Source organism: Myodes glareolus, chromosome 25, assembly GCF_982192425.1.
Source record: "Myodes glareolus chromosome 25, mMyoGla1.1, whole genome shotgun sequence".
Classification (NCBI taxonomy): Eukaryota; Metazoa; Chordata; class Mammalia; order Rodentia; family Cricetidae; genus Myodes; species Myodes glareolus.
Genome location: NC_142050.1, coordinates 11857981 through 11871037, shown reverse-complemented (window position 1 = coordinate 11871037; position 13057 = coordinate 11857981). Strand labels below are relative to the sequence as shown.

Sequence of the window (13057 nt, the reverse complement as noted above, 5' to 3'; positions counted from 1 at the left end):
CTGACAATTGGAATCTGTCTCCACACTGTTAGAATCACTCTTTGCTTGAGATAGACTCTCTACGTAGCCCAGGCTGCCCTTGAACTTGCTATTCTCTTACCTCAGCATTCTTGTTGGCAGAGTCACACTAGGCATGTGCTAACTCTCTTCACCTCCAATCAATCAATCTCTTTCTTTTCTTTTCTTCTCTCTTCTTTTTTTCTTTCCTTTTCTTTCATTTTTTCCTTCCTTCTTTCCTCCTTCCCCCTCCCTCCCTTCCTCCCTCCCTCCCTCCCTCCGTCCCTCCCTCCCTCTCTTCCTTCCTTCCTTCCTCATTTTCTCTCTTTTTTCTTTTTAAATTTATTTTTTACTTTTTGTTCTTGTTTTTTTTTTTTTCTCCAAATCATAGTTTCCCCTTCCTCCCTCTTCTCCTCCCACTTCCATCCCCTAACTTCCTAGTTCTGGGATTAAAGGCATATAATCCCAAGTGCTGGGATCTGTTTCTCTTTTAGACAGATTCAATCTCCTGTAGTCCAGACTGTCCTTGAACTCACAGAAATCCACCTGCCTCTGTTCCCCCAGTGTTGGGATTAAAGGTATGTGCCACCACTGCCTGGCTTCTATGGCTAACTAGTAGCTTTGCTCTGCTTTCTGATTTTCAGGCAAACTTTATTTGTTAGATTATAAACAAAATATCACTACACTCTATAGTGTAAATGTATTACATTTTCTTTATCTAATCTTTGGTTGATGGGCATCTAGGTTGTTTTCAGTTTTGCCTATAATGAATAATGCTGCTAGGAAAATACTGAGCAACTGTCCTTTTGGTTTGATGGAGTAGTCTTTGAGTATATGCCCAAAATTGATATATCTAGGTCTTGAGGTAGATTGATTCCCAATTTTCTGAGAAACCACCAATTGATTTCCAAAGTGGCTGAGCAAATTTGCATTCCTACCATCAGTAGAGAAGTATTCCTCTTACTTCACAAGCTGACATGAGTGCTTTTGATCTTAGGCATTCTGGCAAGTGTAAGATGGTATATGAGAATACTTTTGATTTGCATTTCCCTGATGGCTAAGGATGTTGAACAATTCTTTTTTTTGAATAACAAAAAATATTTTACTAAAACATAAGATTTACAGAAGTTTCCAGACAAGCCATACAAAATGGTCACAAGCTTTCTTCTCTTCTTCTTCTTCTTCTTCTTCTTCTTCTTCGTCTTCGTCTTCGTCTTCGTCTTCGTCTTCGTCTTCGTCTTCGTCTTCGTCTTCGTCTTCGTCTTCGACTTCTTCCTCTTCCTCTTCCTCTTCCTCTTCCTCTTCCTCTTCTTCTTCTTCTTCTTCTTCTTCTTCTGGAATGGGGTAGAGAATCTACACTTGACAGCGAAGTTACAATGTTATTAGTGAGAGCTGTGATGTTTAATGTTCCCATTTTGGTTCAGACAATCAAGCATGTCCATCTAAAGCTTATAAAGTTAGACTTGGCTAGAGAGCATATTCTAAAAAACTGGTTAGCTGCATTTAACCGCTGCAATTAGATCTCATAACAGGGGGAGGGAGGGAAGAAGGGAGCCATAAAATTAAAATAAAACTTTCCTCCTAAAAAATGAAATAAAAACACCCATATCCCTGACAGCTAACCCTGACAACTACCTTCATTCACAGTGCTTTGTACTTAAACCATGATGGGGAAATGAATCCAAGCAGAGTCATTGCTTTTAAACACTTCACAACAACCCAGATGAGACTTCTAGCCTCTGCTCACACTCTACAACAGTTAATCAGGACAAGACATAGATTTGCTAATGTGCATGTAATCGCCAAAGATGAAAATGCCTGGGCTTTTATTCTGTAATGTTTCTAAGACTGTGTCCATTAAATGCAAACAAACAAAAAAAAAAAAAAAAAAGGAAGAGTCTTGGCAGAACAGGAGAAGTGATGTACACTTGATGATCTGATCGACTCAAGTATTATTCATGGCATATAGCCTAGTCCACGCTCTCGCTGTTTCTATGGCTTGGGCTTCATTGGTCTTCCACTGCTCGGCTACATCATTTGCTAGTGGATCATCTGGATTAGGAGCACTTATCAAAGCCTGGATTGATAGCAGAACTGTGTGAATCTACAGTGCAGGGGACCATTTATCTTTCAAAATATCTGAACATATTCTTCCCAACTTGTCTACATTAGGATGATAAATTTTGGTCATGAAACATACTTTAGGTGCTGCCATTGGGTATTCTTCTGGAAAGAATAGTTCAAGTTTAAAAGTCCCTCCCTCAAAGGGGGAATCTTGGGAGCCAGCAATGACCACATGAAAATAGCGGGCATTGCTCTCATCTGGTTCTGCTTTAATGCCAGAAACTGGTTCTGCCAGCAAACGCTGGGTTTCTTTGATGATCCTGTGGGGCAGCCCAGCCATCTTGTCAGAACCCAAGTTCAGCATCTGCTCTTGTGTCTGGCTCTGCTGGCCTCACACATGAGTGGAAGTCCCGGGCCTGTTGAACAATTCTTTAAGTGTGTTGTCTAATGTTTTTGTCCTGCCCAGTTCCCACAGGTTTTAGATCCCAAAGAAATCAAACAGAAGTCTACATTAGTTATAAACTGATTGATCCATTAGCTCAGGCTTTTTATTAACTCTTACAACTTATATTAGCCCATTATTCTTGTCTATGTTAGCCACATGGCTCGATACCTTTTTTGGTGAGGCAGTCACATCTTGCTTGCTCTTTGTCCAGATCACAACTGCAGAATGTGCTTCCCTCTTCCCAGAATTCTCATTGCCCCCCACTCTACTTCCTGCCTGGTCACCTTGCCTATACTTCCTGCCTGGCTACTGGTCAATCAGCATTTATTTAAAATATAAGTGACAGGGTACAGACCATTGTCCCACAGCATAGATGTATGTCTACCATTTGAGAGTCTTCAGTCGAGAATTTTATGTTTAGATCAGTATTCAATGTTTTAATTAAATTATTTGATACTTTGATGTCTAGTCTTGAATACTTTATATATTTTAGAGATCAGACCTCTGCCAGACGTGGGTTTGGTGAAGATCTTTTCCCATTTTGCTGTTTTGTCTTACAACTTTTCAGTTTTATAAGATCCCATTCATCAGTTGTTGATCTCAGTGTCTGTGCTACTGATTTTCTTTTCAGGAAGTTGTCTCCTGTGCCTATGTGTTCAAGGCTACTTGTCACATTCTCTTCTGTGAGATTCAGTGTAACTGGATTTATCTTGAAATCTTTTATCTACTTGGACTTGAGTTTTGAGGCAGGACAATAGATATGGATGTATTTTAATTCTTCTACATATTGACACGAAATTATGCCAGCACCATTTGTTGAAAATGCTTTCTTTTTTGCATTGTGTAATTTTGACTTCTTTGTCAGAAATTAGGCGGTGTCTTTCAACTTAATGATGTTATCATAGTAGTGGAAGAATTGTCTGTGGGGCCCCAACCTCTTTATGGAGACTTCAAAGGTCACTGTTTTGTGTGCTCATGGTTCACCACATAAAACTGATAAAGACTCAAACCCAAAATCATGTATAGGAAGGTAGATGAAACCTGTTTTCTAGAATTAGTTAATACTCTATATGACCATTAATATCATGACAAAGAGTTAAAAAATATATGTACATATATATGTATACATATTAATCTTATATCTTAAGAAAAGTTGTTAGTCAGTATAAAATCAAATAATTATGAGGTTAGTAGCAATAAAATGGTCCTTAAACTTTGTTTTTTGCCTGTCCCATATCAGGAGGCTCTTTTGACATGAAGCAGAGATTTTGAATTTTACTTTAATAAGCAAATGCTTGGGTTTAGAGAAGGAGCGAGGCACACTCAAACTCCAAAGCCAGCTTTAGTCTTTAATTAGACTGGGATTACAAAAAGAGCCTTTGCATTATATGTCTGTAGAGATCAGCATAAAAAACATTTGGGAAGATTTATGAAATTTGATTCTATTGAAAATGTGATATAACAATAGGCCAATTTACTCTTTTTTTGAGACTTTTTTTCTGGATTATTTGTCCTTTTTCTTCAGACATCCCATTTGTGCAGTGGTTTTGGGATTCCTTAGCTAGATACCTTTATTCTCCTGAACAGACAAAATCAAAACCTTTTTCCAACTCTTATTTTATGGAGATTTTTTGGCAAGATATATCTGATGAAATGAAATGCATTTGTTAGATACAGATTAGTTCATATTAAATGGCCATGCTGTTTGATGAAATATCATTTCTTCTAATTAAGAGGTTTCTCTTGTTCAAATCAAATCTTTATCAATTTTAATGCTATCCAGAACTTTTCTTTTCCTGTGGAAACAAAACAAAACCCCTTCTCCAAGGTAACACATATCCTGCTTTTCATTCTGAGGTCAGTACATCTTTAATGTATATCGGCTGATTTAATTCTGAAGTTATTCTACTTTTTAATGTCTCTCTGCAGCTGTTTTTCCATTCTTATTAACATTTAGAAAATTCAATGTTAATAAAACATTATGCAACCTATTTCTAGGGGTATTTATCATGACTCTGTTCATTTAATATATCCTTTAGAGCTTGATTTGAGTTTCTATAACTGCCTGTCCTGTTGAATTGTGTAGTATACTTGTAATATGCTTTATATTATAATAAAAACCCATTACATTCTCTTAGAGATATATTGTGGAGCATTGTCTGTTTTTTTTTGCACAGGTATATTCATGATGGCTATAGCTTATAGGCCATGTGTGACTGCTGAATCACCCTTTTCCAAACTCAAAGCAGTTGCCCATTGAAAACCTGACTAGGTATGGTATGGTGCACATAGTTTAGTTTTCCAAGTTCTAAATAAATGGAACGCATCCATCAGCCAGATTTCTTTCCCCTGAGTACCGTTTGGCTTACGTACTGCATGAATTGGTGTTTGGTTGTATAAGGAACAAGTAGAACATTTTCTTGGCTTGTTGCCATGTGATGGAAAAGTCTTTTTTTTTTTAAACTTTTGCTTTTGACATAATGTTTTTGATAAAATTCTGAGGCCTTTAGCACATTTCAATTCAATAGTTGATCGATTTCTGCATCACCTTGTGCAAGAGGACCTGAAAGACAATATGGGATTGGATGTATGTTCTGTATATGGGATGATGCCTGTTCCAGATTATATCTTGTTTTTGTTTTTTTCTTTTTTCTTCTTTTTTCTTTTTTTCTCTTCTCCAGATTATAACTTGTAACTGAATAGATAATGAAGTAAATTCTGTACCATCTGGTATAAATTAGCAGTTTCAATAAGCAAAGCAACTTTTTCTACATATTGTGAATTGGTAACTACATTGAGAGGTTCTTTAAAATATGTAAGTATCATGAAAATAGGACATAACTCTGATTTTTAGATAGAATTTTCAGATTTTAACCTCCCCTTTATTTTTTCCTTTATTTATGATTTATTTGCATCAATATAGTATAAAGGTGTTCCAGTTATTGGTGAGTCCTGTAAAAAGCAAGGAAGAATCCAATTAGTTCTCTTTATATGTTGAATTCTCTTGATTTTGGGATAGTTGTTGCTAATCTCTTCCCAAAATTATGACAAGCTCTTTGTTAGGGTTCATTTTCTTCCCATAATTTGTTAATTTCATCATTGATAAAAGGTACTATAATTTCTGCTCGGTCTATTCCTGCTAACTGACAAAGTCTCAATTTTCCTTTTAGAATTAATTCAGAAACCTTTTCCATCTATGTTTTCTTAAAACTTAGTTTATATGGTAAAAAGGTCAATTCCAAGATAATATCTTCCCTCTGCATTAAAATTACTGTAGGGGAATGGTTGATGGTAATATAACCAGAATGCAGCTGAGATTCAAATTCACACAAAATTTTGTAGTTTTGTAATTTCTCTTCAATCAAAGTCAATTCTCTTTCAGCTTCAACTATAATTTCTGGGACTATTTAAGTACTTGTCACCATCTAAGGTTTAGTTTAAATTATTCACTTTTCATGACCTATGCCAATAGTATGACATAGATGGAAAATATCTCTTAGCAATATTTGGAAGTCATTAAGAGTCTACAGTTGCTCTTCCTTAATTTTCACCTTTTGGGGTCTAAATTTTTTAAACCTAATATAAAAATTGAATAGTTAATAGAATATTTTCCTTGTATTTTTTCCAGGAGAAATTTGTAATCCCTAGCAAGACAAATTTTTTTCTTCAAATGTTATTTCTAAAGTATCTACATTTGAATCAGACAGTAAAATGTCATCCATGTAATGGTAAACCATAGATTCAGGAAATTGTTTATATATCATTTCTAGTAGTAGACTTACAAAATATTGACACAATGTGGGACTATTTAACATTTCCTGTGGGATAATCTTCCATTCATATTGTTTAGATGGCTAAGAATTATTGTAAGTAGATACAATGAAGAAAAATTTTACTTTGACCTTTTTTGTAAAGGTATAGTGAAGAAACAATCTTTTAAATCAATACCTATGAGAGACCATTCTTTATTTTTCTGAGACCATGTTTTAGGCAATTTAGAAGGCAAAGGTATTCCTGACTGTAGAGAGCCCATTAATAGCTCTTAGATCTGCTACCATTCTCCATTTTCCATTTTTTTTAACAACAAATACAGGAGAATTCCAAGGGTTGGTTGATTCTTCAAAATGGAGAGGATATAGTTGTTCCTGTACCAGCTGTTCTAAAGTCTGCAGTTTCTTTATTATTAAAAGCCATTGTTTACCTGTATAGGTTTGTCAATCATTTTATAGCTAGGTCTGTGGGTGCCTTTGAAATGTCAGCAGCTGTTTTGCCCTATTCTTGTACAACCTGAATGGTTGGTAGTAACTGTTCTTTATAAAACCTTCTAATATTTCCCCAGAAACATACACTAATTTGTGGTTTGTTTCTTAGATTGGAGGAATGTTAATCTTAGTGTTCTATTGCTGTCACAAATCATGTCCCCACAAATTCATTGCTATGTTAGCCGCTTATGGTTTTAATACTCTTCTTTGTCCTTCTAGTCCTATACATTCAACCCATCTCACACTCTGCTTTACCTGACATAAAGTTTTAATCCCTAAAAACTGAACATGTATACCCTGAAGATGTCAATTTGGATGCCACGATTCTAATAAAATTATTGTTACATCCTCACCTGTGTTTACCAGACCTCCAGTGACATAAATTATTTATATATTTTTTAATTTTGGTCTCTGTTCATTTATAAAAGTTTGCCAAAATACTTGTTTTATGGTTTCTTGTGAATTTTTTGCTCTCTCTTCTATAGCTATTCTATTATTCAGAGCAGTATGGTTTCTTACGATAGGCATTAGGTACTTTAATTATTCTTGGAAGGAGTTGCCTCTATGATGCCAGTAAAAAACTGATTTGGCATAGGGGCCTGCAAAAGGCCCCATCACAGAGTTTCTCAATAACAAAGGATTACCATGAATACTCTTCATTGACCTACACTCATTAGTCCAAGCCTGCCTTTGCTACACCTTCTGCATAATACAGAAGGATGGGATATTCTGAATAGATTATTCTTAGAAAAAAACACTGTTCTAAGAATGCCCTGTCTACAATTCTTTTAAGGTGCCCTTGTTTGCCACATTTATGACATTTGACATTTTGATTTTTCCTCAAACCTCTAAAAATCACCTCTTCTATCCATGCATCATAATGTTCATGAGATTCAATTATTAATTTTACCTTGGATCCATTCCTCCAAAGATGCTGACCTTGCCTTTAATGACCCAATTATTCTTTTGTATAGATAATTGACATTTTTAAAAGTCAGAGCTTCAATTATTATTTGTCTCGCATATGAATAATAATCTCTGTATGATAATATGCTAGACAGTTTGAAAATGGAACAATTAAATGAGGGGATATCTAATTTAGAAGAGATTTATGCAATGTCAATTGTAAACATTATCAGTTTTATTATTTTTATCTTCTCGCTAAAAAGGTTGGTTAATCTGAGTCCTAAAATACAGGCCTCATATAGACCTAACAAAACAGAGCACAGAGATATTCAAATCCAGTCAGAAAAAGTTATTGGATAGTCAATTTTAGCATTGGTTTATAAGATAGAGAGGAACAGTCTAAGGTTTGCAGACAATGAACCTTACAGGAATTTACAAATTGCTGGGCCCTCTGGCAGAAAGGGCTGAGGCAGAGCCAGTCCCACCATTCTCTCCCTGGGACTGAGCAGGATGGTGATTGTCAATGATCCAGTCCTCCCTTGGCCACCAGAGAGAAACACGCTGAGTTAGGAGTCTTGTTGAAGCAGGATCTCATTTAATTGTATTAGGTAGAAACTTATATAGGGTTGAGATGGGGGTGCGAGTCTTGGAATGGAGTAAGGTGAAGTAAGGAATAAGGGCCAATAATATTCTGCCACATTAGCAGTGGCTGGGCAGAGGTGGGTTTAGGTCAGGCTATGCCGAGTCACTCATATACAGAAGTCATGACCAAAGATGGGTCCTCAAACTCAAGCTAGGCTCAGGAAGTTACACTGGGCCTCCTGCCCAGCCCTCATGAGGCCCGACACCAAATGACAGAAGATTTGTTACAACTAACTGGACTCCTGTGTCAATGTTAACTTTATGGTGATTGAAGGAAGCAATAGTATCATATGGTATGCATTCACCTTTTGTGAAGCAAATGTTAAACTCGTGGTCAGTTTGTAATAGCAGTATCCCTAACAACTGGATAAAAGTGTGTTAGAGCCTGATCAACAATTACAATGGAGTCCCTAGTTCAGAGAAGAGGCTAAGATTATTGAAATAGGTTCTCTCGCATTTGGGGCATAGATGGACAAAATCGAGATGTTATCCTGAAGGAATTTTTCCTTTAATGAGTGTGAACTGTCCTTCTCCATCTGTTTTGATTAATTTTAGTTTGAAGTCTATTTTTTAGATATTAAAATAACTATACCATCCACCCTCTTAGGTTCATTTGATAAGCAAATCTTTCTCCAACCCTTTTTCCTGAGGTAATATCTACCTTTGATGTTGAGGTTTATTTTCTGTATGTAGCAAGAGGATCGATCCTGCTTTTATATATATTCTGTTATCCCATGTCTTTTTATTGGCAAATTGAGTCATTTGATATTGAGAGATATTAATGACCACTGATTTTTATTTATGCGATTATGTTGTTGTTGGTTATTTGTGTGTGTGTATGTGTGTGTGTGTGTGTCTGTGTGTGTGTATGGGTGTGTTTGAATGTGTGTGTGTTTCTCCAGATTTTGCTGGTATGATATTATTTATTGCCTGTGTTTTTGTGGGTATAGTGAACTCCCTTGGGTTGGAATTTTCCTTGTAGTACTTTCTGAAGAACTGAATTTGTGGATAGTGTTTAAATTTGACTTTGTCATGAAATACCTTATATTTCATGTTCATCTACAGTAATTGAAAGTTTTTCTGGGTATATTAGTTTGAGTTGCTGTCTTCCAGGCATTTGTCCAGGCTCACCTGACTTTTACAACCTTCACTGAGAAGTCAGGTATAATTTTTATAGGTCTTCCTTGATATCTTACTTGACATTTTCCTCCTCACAGCTTTTAATAATCTTTTTTTTTTTTTTGTTTCGTATGTTTAGTGTTCTTATGTGACATAGGGACTGTCTTTTCTGGTCTAATCTATTTGGTGTTTTGTAAGCTTCTTGTACCTTTATAGGCATGTCCTTCTTTAGGTTAGGAAAATTTTCTCCTTTGATTTTTGTTAAAAATATTTTTTGGGTTTTTGAGTTGTGATTTTTCTCCTACTTTCACTCCTATTCTTCTTAGGTTTGGTCTTTCCATGGTATACCAGAGTTCTTTACATGTTTTGTTAGGAGTTTTCTTAGATTTAATATTTTCTTTGATCTATTTCTTCTGTTGAATCTTCAATACCTGGTATTCTCTCACTCATCTCTAGTATCTGTTGGTGATGATGATTGTGTTTGCAGTTCTTGCTTGCTTACCTAGATTTTCCATTCTCTAAATTCCTTCAGTTTATATTTTCTTTGTTATTTCTAAATTGATTTTCATGTCATGAATTGCTTCCTTCACTTATTTATTTATTTATTTATTTATTTATTTATTTATTTATACTTTCTTGGCATTCTTTAAAGGATTTGTTGATTTCCTTTAATATTTTGGTTGTTTTTCTTCAATTTCTTTTTATTATTACTACTACTGCTACTATTATTATTCATTTTACATACCAACCACAGTTCCCCTCCCTCCCCTTCTTCTTGTCCTCCCACTTACCCCACCTCCACCCTACCCACTTCCATCCATTCCTCAGAAAGGGTAAATTTTCCCTTGGCCTGACACATTAAGTTGAGGCAGGACTAAGCCCCTACCTACTCCCAGCATCAAGGTTGAGTAAGGCATCTCACCATAAGCAATGGACTCCAAAAAAACCCCAGCTCATATGCTAGGGATAGAACCCCATTCCACTACCAGGGTTTCCATAAACAGACCAAACTACACAGCTGGTGCCCATAGGCAGAGGGCCTAGCTCAGTCTCATCCAGGCTTTGTTGGTCTAGAGTCCATGAGCTTCCATGAACTTGGGTCAGCAGGCTGTGGATTTACATATCATGGTCTTGCCACCCCCTGGTCATATAATCCCTTCTCCCCCATCTTCTTCTGAGGTCCTGGAATTCAGTCTGATGCTAGGCTGTGAATCTTTGCATCTATTCCCATCAGGTACTGGATGAAAGTTCTATGATGACAGGGGAAGGCCAGTTCTGATATCCTCTCCACAACTGCTAGAACCAGGTTTCTCCTTAACCCCATAATGGCTCCATCTATCAAGATGTCCCTTTCATTGCTCTCCCACTCCACTCCATTCCTCCCCGATCTCGATCATTCTCTTATTCTTATCCTCATGTTCTTATCCCTCATCCCCCCTTTGTACCTTCCTTGTTACCTAACTTCTCTGGAGCTATGGATTGTAGTCTGATTATTCTTTGATTTGCATCTAGTATCCACTTTTGAGTGAGTACACCCTGTGTTGTCATTCAGGGTCTGGGTTACCTCACTCAGTATAATTTTTATTAGTTTCATTCATTTGCCTGCAAATTTCATGATGTCATTGTTTTTAATAAACTGACTATTTCTCCATTGTGTATATGTACCATATTTTCTGTATCCATTCTTCAAGGGGGTTTTTCATTTCTTATTTAAGAACCTCTATCCTCTTCATAAAGTTGTTTTTAAGGTCATTTTCTTGTGTGCTGGCTGTGTAGGAATATTCAGGTCTTGCTGTTGTAGGATAACTAGGTTCTGGTCCTGCCATATTGCTCTGACTGTTGTGACTGTAGTCTTACACTTGCACTTAGGCATCTGTATTTGCTTATAAGTCTAGGTGTTGATTTCTGAGTTTGGCTTTGTTGTGTGGGTGTTTAGTTCCTTGGTTTCTAGTCCCTCTTTGGTCTTTTGGTCATTATGGCCTGGATTTCTGACAGTTGGCATGACTTCTGATCTTGTAGAGAATCTTTTTCCACATTGGGAGTTAATTTGGCCTTTGATGAAGCAGGTGGTCTCAGTTCTAACTGTTCTGGCCTATATCTGAGCAGCCTAAGTCAGTTCAAGTTGGTGTGGCTTGTGTCTGAGTGCGGAAGTCCAGTGGAATTCAGGGTAAGGCCTAGTAGTGGGTCCCATCTGATCTGGGATAGCATGGGTTAGAAAGGTTCAGGGCAATAGGATCCACAGAGCCGGAGCAGCTTGTCCCTGCAGGTGGGTCACTCACCACTTTTGACTAGAGTCGCCTGCCCCTCAACTTGTGTGATACGATCCTGGGTGTCCAATTCAATTTTTTTAAAATCGATTTTATTGAGCTATAGATTTTTCTCTGCTCCCCTCCCTGCCTCTCTCCTCCCCTTTAACTCTCTCTCATGGTCCCCATGGTCCCCATGCTCCCAATTTACTCAGGAGATCTTGTCATTTTATACTTCCTTTATAGATTAGATCCATGTATGTCTCTCTTAGAGTTCTCATTGTTGTTAGGTTCTCTGGGATTGTGATTTTCAGGCTGGTTTTCTCTGCTTTATGTCTAAAAACCACTTATGAATGAGGACATATAATATTTGTCTTTGGGGGTCTGGGTTACCTCACTCAATATGATGTTTTATAGATCTGTCCATTTGCCTGCAAACTTCAAGATGTCACTTTTTTGGTTTGTTTGTTTTTCCTGCTGTGTAGTACTCTATTGTGTAAATGTATCATATTTTCTTTACATTCTTTTGTCAAGGGACATTTAGGTTGTTTCCCAATTCTGGCTATGACAAGCAATGTTGCTATGAACATAGTTGAGCACATGTCCTTGTGGTACGATTGAGCATCCTTTGGGTATATACCCAAAAGTGTTATTGCTGGGTCTTGAGGAAGTTTGTTTCATAATTTGATGAGAAATCACCACGCTGACACCTAAAAAGGATGTACCAGCTTACACTCCCACCAGCAATGCAGGAGTGTTCCTTTACCCCACAGCCTCTCCAGCATAAGTTGTGATCAGTGTTTTTGATCTTGGCCATTCTTACAGATGTAACATAAAATTCAGAGATGTTTTGCCAATCCATTTTTTAATTCTACTCTTCATTCAGGCTGAGGTCTTGGTTTCCTGTGCTTCTGTAAAGCCTCTCTGCCACTAGCCACACTCCAAAATTGCAGATAGTTAAGGAAATGATTGTGAACACAGAGGTTTCCATATCTTTGAGGATTATGAGTCTTGAGTTCTTCTCTTGCTTCCTATTTCTTTATCTTTTAACTCTCTGAATATTTTATTTTTTAGATTTCTTCATTAATTTTGGTGTATTAGTGTTTTGCTTGTGTATATATATATGAGTACGACATGTGAATCTGACATCTTAGAGTTTTGGAGAGGACATTGGTGTCCTTGAGACTGTAGTTCCCGTCTGTTGGGAGCCATCATTCAGATTCTAGGTATTAAATATGTGTCTTTTACAAGAGCTACAAGTAATTTTAACCACTGGTCCAACTCTTCAGTCACTACCTGCACATTTTATAAGTAATTCAAGCAATTCTGGGCATGCTAATGAGCAACTTGCTATAAGTAATTTTAAGTCATTTAAA

At 36.8% G+C, this 13057-nt stretch overlaps 1 pseudogene; it reads right to left on the bottom strand.

Moving 5' to 3' along the window:
- Positions 1 to 1876: 1876 nt before the first annotated feature.
- LOC125409768 (ubiquitin-conjugating enzyme E2 N pseudogene) lies at positions 1877 to 2401 on the bottom strand (annotated as a pseudogene).
- Positions 2402 to 13057: the final 10656 nt, after the last annotated feature.